This window comes from Delphinus delphis, chromosome 5, assembly GCF_949987515.2.
Source record: "Delphinus delphis chromosome 5, mDelDel1.2, whole genome shotgun sequence".
Lineage (NCBI taxonomy): Eukaryota > Metazoa > Chordata > Mammalia > Artiodactyla > Delphinidae > Delphinus > Delphinus delphis.
The window spans coordinates 89,241,793-89,253,848 of NC_082687.1; the positions used below are offsets into that span (position 1 = coordinate 89,241,793).

Consider the following 12,056-nt stretch of genomic DNA (forward strand, 5'->3'; position numbering starts at 1 on the left):
ACACACACACACACACACACACACACACACACACACACACACACACACACACACACACACACACACACACACACACACACACCTGTGTAGAAAATCGTGAATGTATCAGAGCCATTATAAATGTTGGTGCAGTTAAATTCTGAAAATCAGGACTTGGAAAGGGAATGCCTCCTTTGCTGATTGCACTGTAACTGGTGCAGCTATAATAGGCTCTAGACACTACTAGAATAGCAGATATCTGTGTGTGACTACAGAGGAATATATAAGAAAGAAAAAGACAGATGGTGTACTTAGGTGCACTTAAGTCTGATTGCATGAGTTGATAATGAATGTTTAAATATGGCACTCCAGTAAAATCAGATACCTGTAGACAATACTGGAATAACTACAGACTTGCTAGAGGGAAAAAATGAAGTTGTGGATTCTAATTTTTGTTTTTGTCATTATTATGATTGTCTATTTACTTGTATGGGGATTTTCATAATTTTCTCAGAGCCTAATCATAAAACAAAAAACAATCAGTAGCATAGAAAATAGATTCTTAGAAATGAGAGGAAACTTAAAGATTGCTTCAGAGCTGTGGAAGCTAATGTCCAGATCGGTGCGATAACAAAGGTCAGACAATTCTTAGTGACAGATTGAGGATTAAAAGTCATGTCACATATCTCCTTGCCTAGTCATCACACCACTACAAAGGACCATGCTTTCTCTCCAAGGAGATTATATTAAAACATTATAAATCAAGCAAGAATCATAAATAAAATACAAGCAACATTATTCAATTAGAGACAGTCTTCCACCCCAATGAACACCTTTGGTTTACATATTTCGTTGGCCCCAAACCAGATTAAGTAAAATTGTTTTAAAAACTTAATACAGGTTTGGCTTTTATACTGGCAAGTACGCACTCAATGTTCTAAAGGGGCCCCATTTTTAAAACTGTTCTTGTATATGCTGTCCAAACAGCTCTCCAGTTAGACCATTAAAAGTCCAAAGAGTAAAAACTGAAAAATCTTGCTTAGATCTGATGTCAAAAGATGACTGTGGCAGCAGGCGACTCTGGAGAAGGGTCCTGGCTTTGCATGTACATAGGGATGGCGAGTGAACTGATGGAAGTAATCCTGATCTTCAGTTCATGCTCCACACAGAAAGTAGACATCGATCAGAAGCTGTAAATAAACTGGACCTGGCATCTTAAGTGCCTTAAATGTTTGAAGTTAAACCTTAAATCTCATCCTTATTCTTAAAGGAAGTGGGTGAGCCTCCCATCAAAGAGACCGGTGGCATAATCAAGATGAATAATGCTGCTGAATTCTGAAAGGACTTCACAATCCGAGTTGTAAAGACAGTCCCTGGTGCAGGAAGCACTAAAAATCTACATGTCACTTATCGTGAGCAGGAATCTAGGTGGTGAAAGATGCATATATTTGAAAATCAGACAGTGCTGACAGACACTGGAAACTCTTTGCATGTTGGTGGAAATGCTTTCCAGTCACCATCTCAGAAACAGGTCCACATCAAGCTGTTACAGATTTTGCTAGAACACAGATGATTTTGAAAATAACTCTTCAAAAGGAAAGACCACTTCATATACAACTTTAAATTACTTCGTAACTCTTAATTTATACATTCTATAGTTGTATAAGTACAACTATAAAATTCCTTATAATTCTCACATGAATAGATACATTTAGTAAGCAAATATGATACAAATGTCACCTGTCTAGATTCCAAAGAATTTGCTTTTTGCAACCCATCAAAATGGCAAAAGGACCATTCATTACAATTTGCAAGGGTGAGGTAAACACTGTAAAACTTGTACACATTCCTAACAGAGGAAGTGATGCTATCAGTGAAATAGAAATTTTGAAAAATTCTGGAAGCTAGAAAGCATGTGGAATCAAATTGTCATAGAAATTAGAACAGAGAAAATCATAACTATGGAGGTAAGAGCAGATCTTGCCCATTTGGATCAGGAGAAAACTTAGCTCAGAAAGTGCAGAAAGAGCATGAGCAGTCAGTAAGTTGATGATATGGGGAGGAATTAAGGCTTAACTATGGAAGAGTTGGTCCAGTTATGCTTCCTCTAGAGTATAACATTGGCTCTTTTAGCACATGACTCTTAGCTGAAAGTAAGAGGTATCCCTGATGAGGGCTTCCCTGATGAGGGCTACCCTGATGAGGGTAAGCCAATCAGAGGATGCTATGATTTCAGACCTTGATAGTAGATCTGAAAGAATAAAAGTAATAATAATAATAATTGAAAAAGGAAAGACAGCTCCCCCCACTATTCAAAGTGTGAAAGTCATTGACAAGTTTCTCGTCCAGAGTAAAGGCATCTTTTCTCTGGTAATTAAGGAGGAGGGGGCAAACTTCATACCTGTTTTGATCGATTCACTAGCTGTAAGGGAAGTCAGCTTGTCCATAAGCCCACTCCAATCAGTCCAGCAGTTAACCAGTCCTGTCACTGTGGGGAGAGAATAAAAGAAGGAAATCACAAACAAATTCACTTTAAATAAGAAAGTTGACATAAGCTACAGAGAAAAATTTTAACAAATAGAATTTTAAAATTGAGATGAAATGGCGATTTTCCTGGAAAAAATAAATGACCAAATTGATTCAAATGGAGGGAAATAATCTTAACAGACTGAAAATCATAGAAAAAACTTGAAAAATAGTCAAGATCTCATGGTAACCCTCTACCCACACCAAGGGCAATAAACCAAGACAGTCTTACATAAGAGAGTCATCAATGTGTTATGAGCAAATAAATCCTTTATTTATGTAAAAAATGATCCCAGATATTAGGATAAAATGCAGAGCTTCTCAACTCATTCTATAAAGCTACCATAATCCTTACAGCAATTCTGGAAAAATATAGATTTTAAAAGAGGTGAAAGAAAACTACTGTCCAATCACAGTTACATATAAATATAAACATACAGAAAATATATAAATATATAAAAATTCTAGATTGAAATTTAGCAAACTAGATCCAGTAACTTATTAAAAGAATATTTCATGATTTAGTATTAGGTAACCAAAGGGTTACTTTAACAAAAGAAATGTCCATTATATGTTAAGTTATAAACAGTTTATCCTAGTACAGTGTATAAATATTATCATTTTGTATGTTTGCCATGAAGTAAAGAAGTTTAAAACACCTTATGTTAACCTGAAATTACATAATCATATATACAGGGTAATTTCATTTATGTTAAAAAAATGTTTGTTTGACATGTGAATGTGTGTGTATATGTGGGTGTTTTTGTATTTAAAAATAGACAAGAAAATATCTGGAAGGATAAACACCAGCATGGTAACAGTGGTTACTCTGAGGAGGATCATTCTATTCTTGCTAAATGTTATATCTCTTGCACATAGCATAGTCATTGTCACATAGAAGATTCTCTATTTGCTAAATGAATGAATTAAATACATTAAGTTGAGAGTGAAATACAATTTTCATGTTTTACTAGAGATATCTACATTGCTTAAATATTTTAAAATAAACATCTATTTAATTGTATTAAAATGATATCTTAAAACTATATATGTTCACACACACACACACACACACACACACACACAATCGTATAAGTGTATATTATTTCCTAATGGTCATTCATTACCAAATATTTGTTGGGAAAGTAGTATGTGCCAGGCACTGCCTTAGATGCTTGATACCAGTGAACAAAACCAGAAAAATAGATTTCAGACACAATCATTTATTGATGGATTTATTATTTATAATTATGATTACTTAATCATTTATTAATCCATTAAACTGATTGGTCACTTTACTTCAAATATTCTGTTAGGAGGAATCTTTTGAATCTTACAAAAATAAAAGTTCTTTTAATTATATTAAGTATATTTTCCTGTATGTATATGAGGGAAATTCACAGAAATTAGCTAGGAAATTGAGTTTTCACACTCATTGTTCCTTCTTCATTATTGGTCAGGATTCACCAGCATGTATTTTAGGACCTTCTGTTAAAAAACAACATGAATCCATTCTGAGACAAAGATGGTAAACTGCTTATTACCTATTTAAATTAGAAAAAATGCAAACCTTTTTAACAAAGGGGAAATGAATGAAAGAATACTGAGTCTGAAATCAGATTGACCTGATTGTAAATGCTGTATTGTATGTGAGCATACTTCTGGGGGGGGGTGGAATTTAACACTCTGATAAGGGTACAGGGGGCTGTGCTAACATCTGCTAGGAGGGCCCTTAGGAGCTTGGAGACAGTTATGATGCACATTAAATGAAGTAGAAATACTGTAACTCATGCCACACCACGGAAGAGGAGCTCAGAAAGCTCCAAGAAGTAGGCATGTGAAAGTGGGTGTAAACCTGAAAACCCCACTGGGCAGTTATGTTCCATGGGGGAGCCCAGAGAACATTTTGTTTGCCAAATTAATAAAGAGTTCACTGGTTAAAAGGGTGTCAGCATCACTGAGAAACTCAGTGATGGTTTTCCTCTGAGATGATATCATCCCTTGACATTGGGAGATGTTACACAGTTGGCTCCTTATAGCATTGGAAATGATAGGGTTTCAAATAAAAGAGGCTAGGCAGCAGTGCTTAATTCTCAGAAGGCAAGGGGGTGTAACTATCATAATGAACAGCAGGGCTGGAGTGGCATCCAGGAAGTCCTGACCTGTAGGGATCTATGAAGGTTGTGTCCAGAACAATAGCTAAAAGCGTACTGCACAGTCTTTACTAACAAAAAAATACCAAGTCTGAACGATCAGGAGACTGAGAATAGCTACCCAATGAAAGTCGTGATCTCATGTTCAGCTTCTAAATAGAAGCCAATTTTCACATCTGGAATCTATTGACTAAAAGAGAGGCCAGATCTTCAGAAGAAAAGATCCTAGAAAACCAGGTCAAATATAGAGTAATATTTCCACAATACTTCTCAAAAGGGCCTTCAGACATTTACAACAGGGAAAGAAGACTATCCAAACATTTCAAGAAGGGAGGATTCGAGTTAATATCCAGGTTTCATGACTCCTCTGGTAAAGTGGAAGTATATGGCAAAGTAATAAATGATGTTCTGGCCCAGGTCTGGCTCACCAGTGTGTCCAGTGGGTCCAAGGACGCACCCAGTGGTTGTTTCCCAGTCTCTGAATAAATAATTGACATAGATATGCTCATTTTGATTCCTTTATTGTGGAATAAGAGCCACAGTAGTTAGGAAGGCCAAGTGAAACCTCTGAAACTGAAACTCTCTCTCTTGCTAAGACAGCTAGAAAAAAAAAATCAGGAAAATGACAGAAATTAATGTTACCTAAAAACCTAAAGAATATAGGGTAGTGCATCCTATCATATCCCCATTTGATTCACCAGTCTCTACCTTATAAAAGTCAGATGAATTCTGAAAGATAATAGTAGGTCACTGCCAACTCAATTGAGTAGTATCTCAATTGCAGATATAGTGCCAGATGTGGTATATTTGCTAGAACAGATAAAAATAGCTTCAAGTTCATGGTATTCAGCTATTGATCTGGTGAATAATTTTTTCCCATCCCTATCAAAAGGGTGGATCAAAAGAAGTTTACCTTCAAATAAAAAAAATCAAAATAGTATGCATTTATAGTCATGCCCCAGAGCTATGTGAAAATTCTCCCATGTTCTGTCAAAATATAGACTGAGGAAAGCTGGACTCTCTTGACATACCTCAGAGCATCCCACTGGTCCAATCTATAATGACATCATGCTAACTGGCATGAATGAGCAAGATGTGGCAAGTAGATGAGAGGCCTCAGTAAGACACATGGCCTCGAGAAAATAGGAGATAACATGATGAAGATACATCAGTGAAAATTTTAGGATTCCAGTGATTTGGGACATGCTGTGACATACCTTCCAAATGAAAGGACAGATGATTGTATTTTCTATCTCACTTGGTGATGAAGGAAGCACAATATCTCATAGAAGTTTTCAGGTTCTGGAGAAAGCCAATACCACACTTGGAAATATTGCTCTAATCCATACCCTGAATGACCCAAAAGTCAGACATGTTTGATGGGGCCCAGAGGAGAAAATGGCTCTGTGGAAGTTTATGGCTCCATGCAAGTGGCCCTGCTGCTTGGATTGCACGATCTGGATGACTTTATGGAGTGAAGCATATTAATATTTGTGAAAGACACTCTGTGGAGTTTATGGCAAAATTCGGGGATAAAGATTTGGCTCATTCCACCCAATAAAATACACAGACCAGCTGAAGTTGCTAGCCAAAACAGAAAAATTTAGAACAGGTGGTAGAGGAAAGAAATGATGATGTACTTTAGAGTCACTTAATAGCTTTTTAAAAAATATTTTAAATAAGTTAGAATCTTTCTGAATTTTAGTTTACTGACCTGGAGACTGTATTTGCATTAATTTTGAAACACAGTGCTAGTGGAAAGAATATAATTTAGGGTAATTAAAGTCAGACAGAATCCTGCATCCATGAGTATCCAAGTTAATCTCCACACTGTGCAGTGTACCCACTATATAGCACAAACTATCACAGTATTTTATTGAAGCCTCCATAAGTGACTGGGCATAGATATGATGATCTCAAAGGAGCAAATGTGGCGTCCAAAGTTTCAGGAAGTAACTAGACAAATTCACAGAGCTGATACCATTTGAATGGTTGATTCTTTTGTTCATTTAGTTGTTCATCTTCCTTTCCTGCCGAGAATCCATTCTTGATGACTGGAGAATAAATTGTAGTCATCAATTCCCCATGTGTATATTTGGATTTGTATATTTCAAGCTCCACTAGTGCTTTCAAAATCACAGAAAAATAATTGCTTTATATTTATCTTTTTATTAACCACATAGGCTTTTTATTAGGCATAGGCTCTGCTTCCTGATTTGTTTAGATCTTGGTAATTATGTTATGGCGGTTACTTTCAACAACAATAACAGGAGCAATAACAATAACAATAAAACTAAATATGTTGAGTGCATCTTGTGTACAAGGGACTGTTCTAAGCCATTTTCATGTATAATTCATTTAATCCTCAAAATAGCTATCAGAAGGAGGGACAAATATCATGAAGGAGGGACAAATATCATGAAGGAGGGACAAATATCATACCTATTCAATATTTGGGAAAATAATTGAAAACAGAGCTTAAAAAACCCTATTTAAATTCACACATCTAGAAAGTGGTAGAAATGAGTTTTGAACTCATAAAGCTCCAGCTGCTTTGGACATACAGTCACCTTCCATACTGCAGAAATGGCTGCCAAACTGTATAAAACCTAAATCTGTGGAGCTCTGAATGACTCTCAGTTCTCCTCAAGTGGCTGTACAAGGGTTACAAACTAAGGAAAGACAAGGATTTGAAGTGTTGTATACGATGATTGCAAAACAGCTTTCTACTTCACAATAAAATTAGAATTCACTTTTCCTGCTTTTCAAATGGTATTGCTAACTTAGAGTGGGAATGAGCATTATGCAGAAAAAAGGTCTAAGAAATTTGTGTCTTAATCCCAGTCTTGCCATCAATGGCTGTGGAACCACAAGTCATTAAACCTTCTGTGACCAAGTTTTCTCATGTGTAAATAACTGTCAATAATACTACTTCTCAGAACTGTTTTAATAACAGGGAAAGAAGAATAATTAAATTATAATTAAACGGGACTGTTTTAACAATTAAATGGGTTAATGTTTGTAAAGCACTTAGCAGAGTGTTCTCATACCTTATAACAAGCAAGCAAACAAACAGCAAAAACAATTAAAAAGTGATAATTTCTAGGGTTGGAATAATTGATCTCATGTCTTTTGAGAGATATAAAGCCAACTTCACATGACTAAGGGGATTTCTGTTCCCAGTAGTGTTTTAAACATCTCTGGGGCAGTTTTAGTAGTCAGAAATATACATAAGTACATATTTAGATGTGAGAGGAATGCCACTGTCTACTTTTTATAGTCCTATGGGGTTTTCCAGAATAGCTCTTTTGCTTTTAATTCTATGGAGAATTAAACACCTGACTTTTTCAAAAGAATTATTTCTTCTTCTGATACCAACACTATGGTTTTCCTTTGGAGAAACACCAGTTAGCCCATGCAATTGTTGGGAGAGAGGGTTAATCTTTCTCTTAACTCCAAGGGAGGCACTGTGGGTGAGGCAGTAGAAGTGACCCATGTCTGACCAATCAGAGAATCATATTCCTCTGGCCAGGGTGATTGGTCTGGAGTCAGACTTATGAAACAAGCCAGATCAATCAGAGTCAATAAGACTCATTCTGGATTTCTTTTAAAACTATTGGGAAAGAAACACATTTTTTTCTACTGACATGGCTGAGAGGATAGGATAGAAATATAAACTTGGAGGTGCTGGCAGCTATCTTGCCATCATGAATGAAGACTCTGCCTGACAGTGGAACAAATACAGAAGAAAGCATAGTTCAGAGATGGATAAAGATTGAATCCTGAGGATACCACTGATCTCCTGTGGATCCATCTGTATCTGAAGCCAGAATATGATCAAAATTTTCAGTTGCCAGGGCCAACAAATTATCATTTTCCCCTAAACTAGGAAAACTGGTGCTATATCATTTACCACTAAACAACACAAAGGTAGTTACTCTTTTGACTTCCAAGTGTTGAAACTGCCAAATGCATTTGAAATGCTCAGCACTATTGGCAAAAAATATTCCAAGCCTTTTAGATATGCTCTCCATGCCTGTTTTAGTTGAGTGCTTGCTCTCAAAATCTAACCAGTGAACTGTTTTGCCCAACTTCTGGTCTTGCCACTCTGCCTTTCCCTTAAGAATCTGAATATAACATTTGAGCTCTTTATAACAAAATGGCAAGATTGTTTTGCATAAACACACATGACTTCTTCCAACTCATTCCCAAATGAGTCCTCTCCATCAGAGCATAGAGATGCCCATGGCATATGGCTCCAACTACACTATTACATTTGCTCCCTACAGAGATTCTCTGGGTCAGCTCCAGGAGACAGTAATTACTACTTGCATGGAAGTAGCTGTTTATCACTCAGGGGCTTTTGTAATTGATGTTTCTTACACCAGTGTTTCTTTCTTTTTCGAGGTGCCTCAGAGAACTGCAGACTAACTTTTTTAGGTAACATTTGCTTTTTCTTGTTTACTTAATTTTTTTAAGCAAATACTATCTTATGATGAATTTGGTCCATTATTGCAAAGACCCTGAATTCACGTCAGACTCATTGCCTTGATAATGATAGATAAACTCTTGTCAAGAGTCACTGGGTATTTGGGGAAAGGAAACCATATTTATTTATTTACAATTATGACATTATCTCCTGAAATTGCAAAGTAGCTCTTTAATACAGACATCAAAAAATCCATATTACAGGCAAAGCACTTACTTTGTTGGGATTTGAAGACTCATCTTTTTATTTTTCAGGCAAAGTACCATGTTGCCTCAAAATATTGACACAAGGAAATGTCAACTGTTCCCACCTCTTTAGAATACTGTATCTAACATTCCACAGACTTGAGGCTCATAATAACTGTGCAAGCTGAAATTACCAGGGTAGCTTCTTAGTTGGCCTAGTGTGAGTACAGAAGAGGAGATTTTAAGCATGTGCCCATCTGATAGAAGATCTTATTTGAGGAACATTATAGCTAAGTTGGAGAGAGAACAGGGCAACAAAAATGATAAATGGAATGGAAAGAATTATGGAACATGAGAAGAGATTAAGAAAAATGGGGTCGCTTAGTCTTGAAAGAAGATGAGTCTGAGGTGAATTGATTGAGGAATTTGAACTAGCTAAGGGCCACACTGCAATTAAATTTGATCCATTTGAAGGTGTATCTTCAAGCAGGAATGTATGAAAGGTGAATTAAAGAGCTCTTATTTTACAGAAAGTGTAGTGATAAGCAAAGAAAGGATTTGTAAGTACTAAGCTAAAATAAAATTGTGTTATCATACTTAAGAAAATATTTGTACTGATTAATTGAAGACACACAAAAGCAAAGTAGAAAGACAATGGGAATAAGCATCTAAGTTCTTGGCATGGTTTTTAAAGGAAGCACTTATGTTTATTATTTTCTATTTGTATTTTATTGAAATCAAGATATTTGGGTTAAATTCTAACTTGTTCACATGCTATCTAATTGATTCTGCACTTTAGTTTCTTTATTTGTTAAAGAGGTGGCAGAGGTAATATTTATACTATTTTATTGGATATTAAACAACTAAATAAAATTTGCAAATCTATTTAGACTATAAAATATGTATTATATATGTCTATGTTATACTTATCAAAGCCTTCCTACCAATGTAAACGTAGCTAAGTACTGTTTTGAGAAGGAATATATGTTGCAGAAAATCCTTTGTAAAGAATTCAAGTAATTTACTTGTCCTCTCTGTTTAGTTTCAAGGCAACCTGAGGCTGCAATCAAAAATACATAAAATAAACAAAAATATTTAAATTAGGTGTAGTAGGATAAAAGTCAGGAAAATAAAATGTAGTGAAGGATAAAGCTAAATCATATATTTCTTATGGATAGACTACAAACTTTCCTCTATGTCCTCTATGTTTCCTCTTAACCAAATGGAAAAAAACCAAACCAAACCCTGAGAGTTACACAACATAGAACATTCAGAATAAAGACCAATCAATATGGCAAAAATAACCTATTCTTGGCACTATGGCCAAAAGAGTATGTTTTCTGAGTGCTCTCCTAGAGAGAACACTACTGTCATAATAAACAAGTTCCTCAATAATATGTCAAATAGTACACACCATAATGCTTTTATAGGACTATTTATTTTAAGGTTTAACCGGGTAAACAGTTGGCATAAAATCAAAGCATAATTCATTAAATGCAGTTCCAATGAGTACTGTGTAAATTATTCAGAGTATCCAGTGTTTTGGAACTCACATATAATAAATGCTGTTAACCTGTTAATTCTGTTTCTATCAATTTACATCAAATACCTAACATTTGCCAACATTAAGTTAAGTCTTTGCTATATACAGAAATAAAGCATGGTCCCTTAGTCAATTCTGCTTCTGAATTTAATGGAATAGCTGATATTAGGCTGAACCTCTCACCAGAACCAACTAAAAAATCTGGATAAAGTACAAAGGAAAAAACAGTTATTTGAAGATATAGAGAACAACCAAGGCAATCAGGATTTGAGAGACATTTCAAGAAGATATTTTTAAGAGGCTGAAAAACTAAATAAAACATTAAGCAGTTTGTAATGACTGGGAGATAAAATTGAAATTCAGGGTAAAGAAGGAAAGCCTAGGTAAACAGTCCAAATTTTCTTGAGAGCCTGGAAGGGCCACTGATCTTGACTGATTAAGGTGATATGATCATATTCTAGCTACTGGCCATACGAAAAATAAATCCTCTGAAAGATAACATCATCAGACCCTTTAAAATTGTTTCATGACATTTATTTAATTGAATGCTATATATTGTACAATATTGGCCAAAAACAAGAGAAGGAGAAGAAACACAGAAAATTAAAAATTAAAAAATAAAAACCTTGAGTGAAACATTTATTAGAGTCATCCAACAGACACTTTAAGATAACTAAGATTAATGTGTTAAAAATGTAAAGAAGGATAACATTGAAATTGAACTTAAATATATGAGAAAAATCAAATGGAAATTCTAGTTATAAAAAAGAAAATAGCAGCTATTAAGAGATCAATGGCTGCTTTTAATAGAAGATTAAATACAATAGAAGATAGGAGTAGAGAATTTGAAGATAAGACAGTAGGAAATATCCATTTTGAGACATAGAGAAAAAATGTAAAATATAAAAAGGAGAATACCAGACACCTAGAATACAGCAAAGATGTATAACATACTTGTAAATTGAGTCTCAGAGTAGGGGAAAAAAGAGAGAATGGGACAAAAACATTTTTAACAGATACAAGAAAAGAAGAAAGACATTTTTCAAAACCAACACGAGACATTAAGCCACAGGTTTGAAGAGCTCCGAGAAACCAAAGCAGGATAAATAAATATAAAATAAAGCTATGTCTAAGCACATCATAGTAAAATTGTCAAAAAACAAAGACAAACAGAAAACCTA

The 12,056-nt window shown here is 35.1% G+C and overlaps 1 long non-coding RNA gene across 1 annotated transcript in view; it reads right to left on the reverse strand.

Annotated features, from left to right (window-relative positions):
* Window positions 1-1,520: 1,520 nt before the first annotated feature.
* LOC132425509 (uncharacterized) overlaps window positions 1,521-12,056 on the reverse strand; it is a 30,981-nt gene continuing 20,445 nt past the window's right edge. The window contains exons 2-3 of the long non-coding RNA XR_009519450.1: window positions 2,381-2,467; window positions 1,521-1,537 (exon numbers count right to left, since the gene is read on the reverse strand). This is a non-coding gene — a long non-coding RNA (uncharacterized lncRNA). The remainder of the gene's footprint in view (window positions 1,538-2,380; window positions 2,468-12,056) is intronic.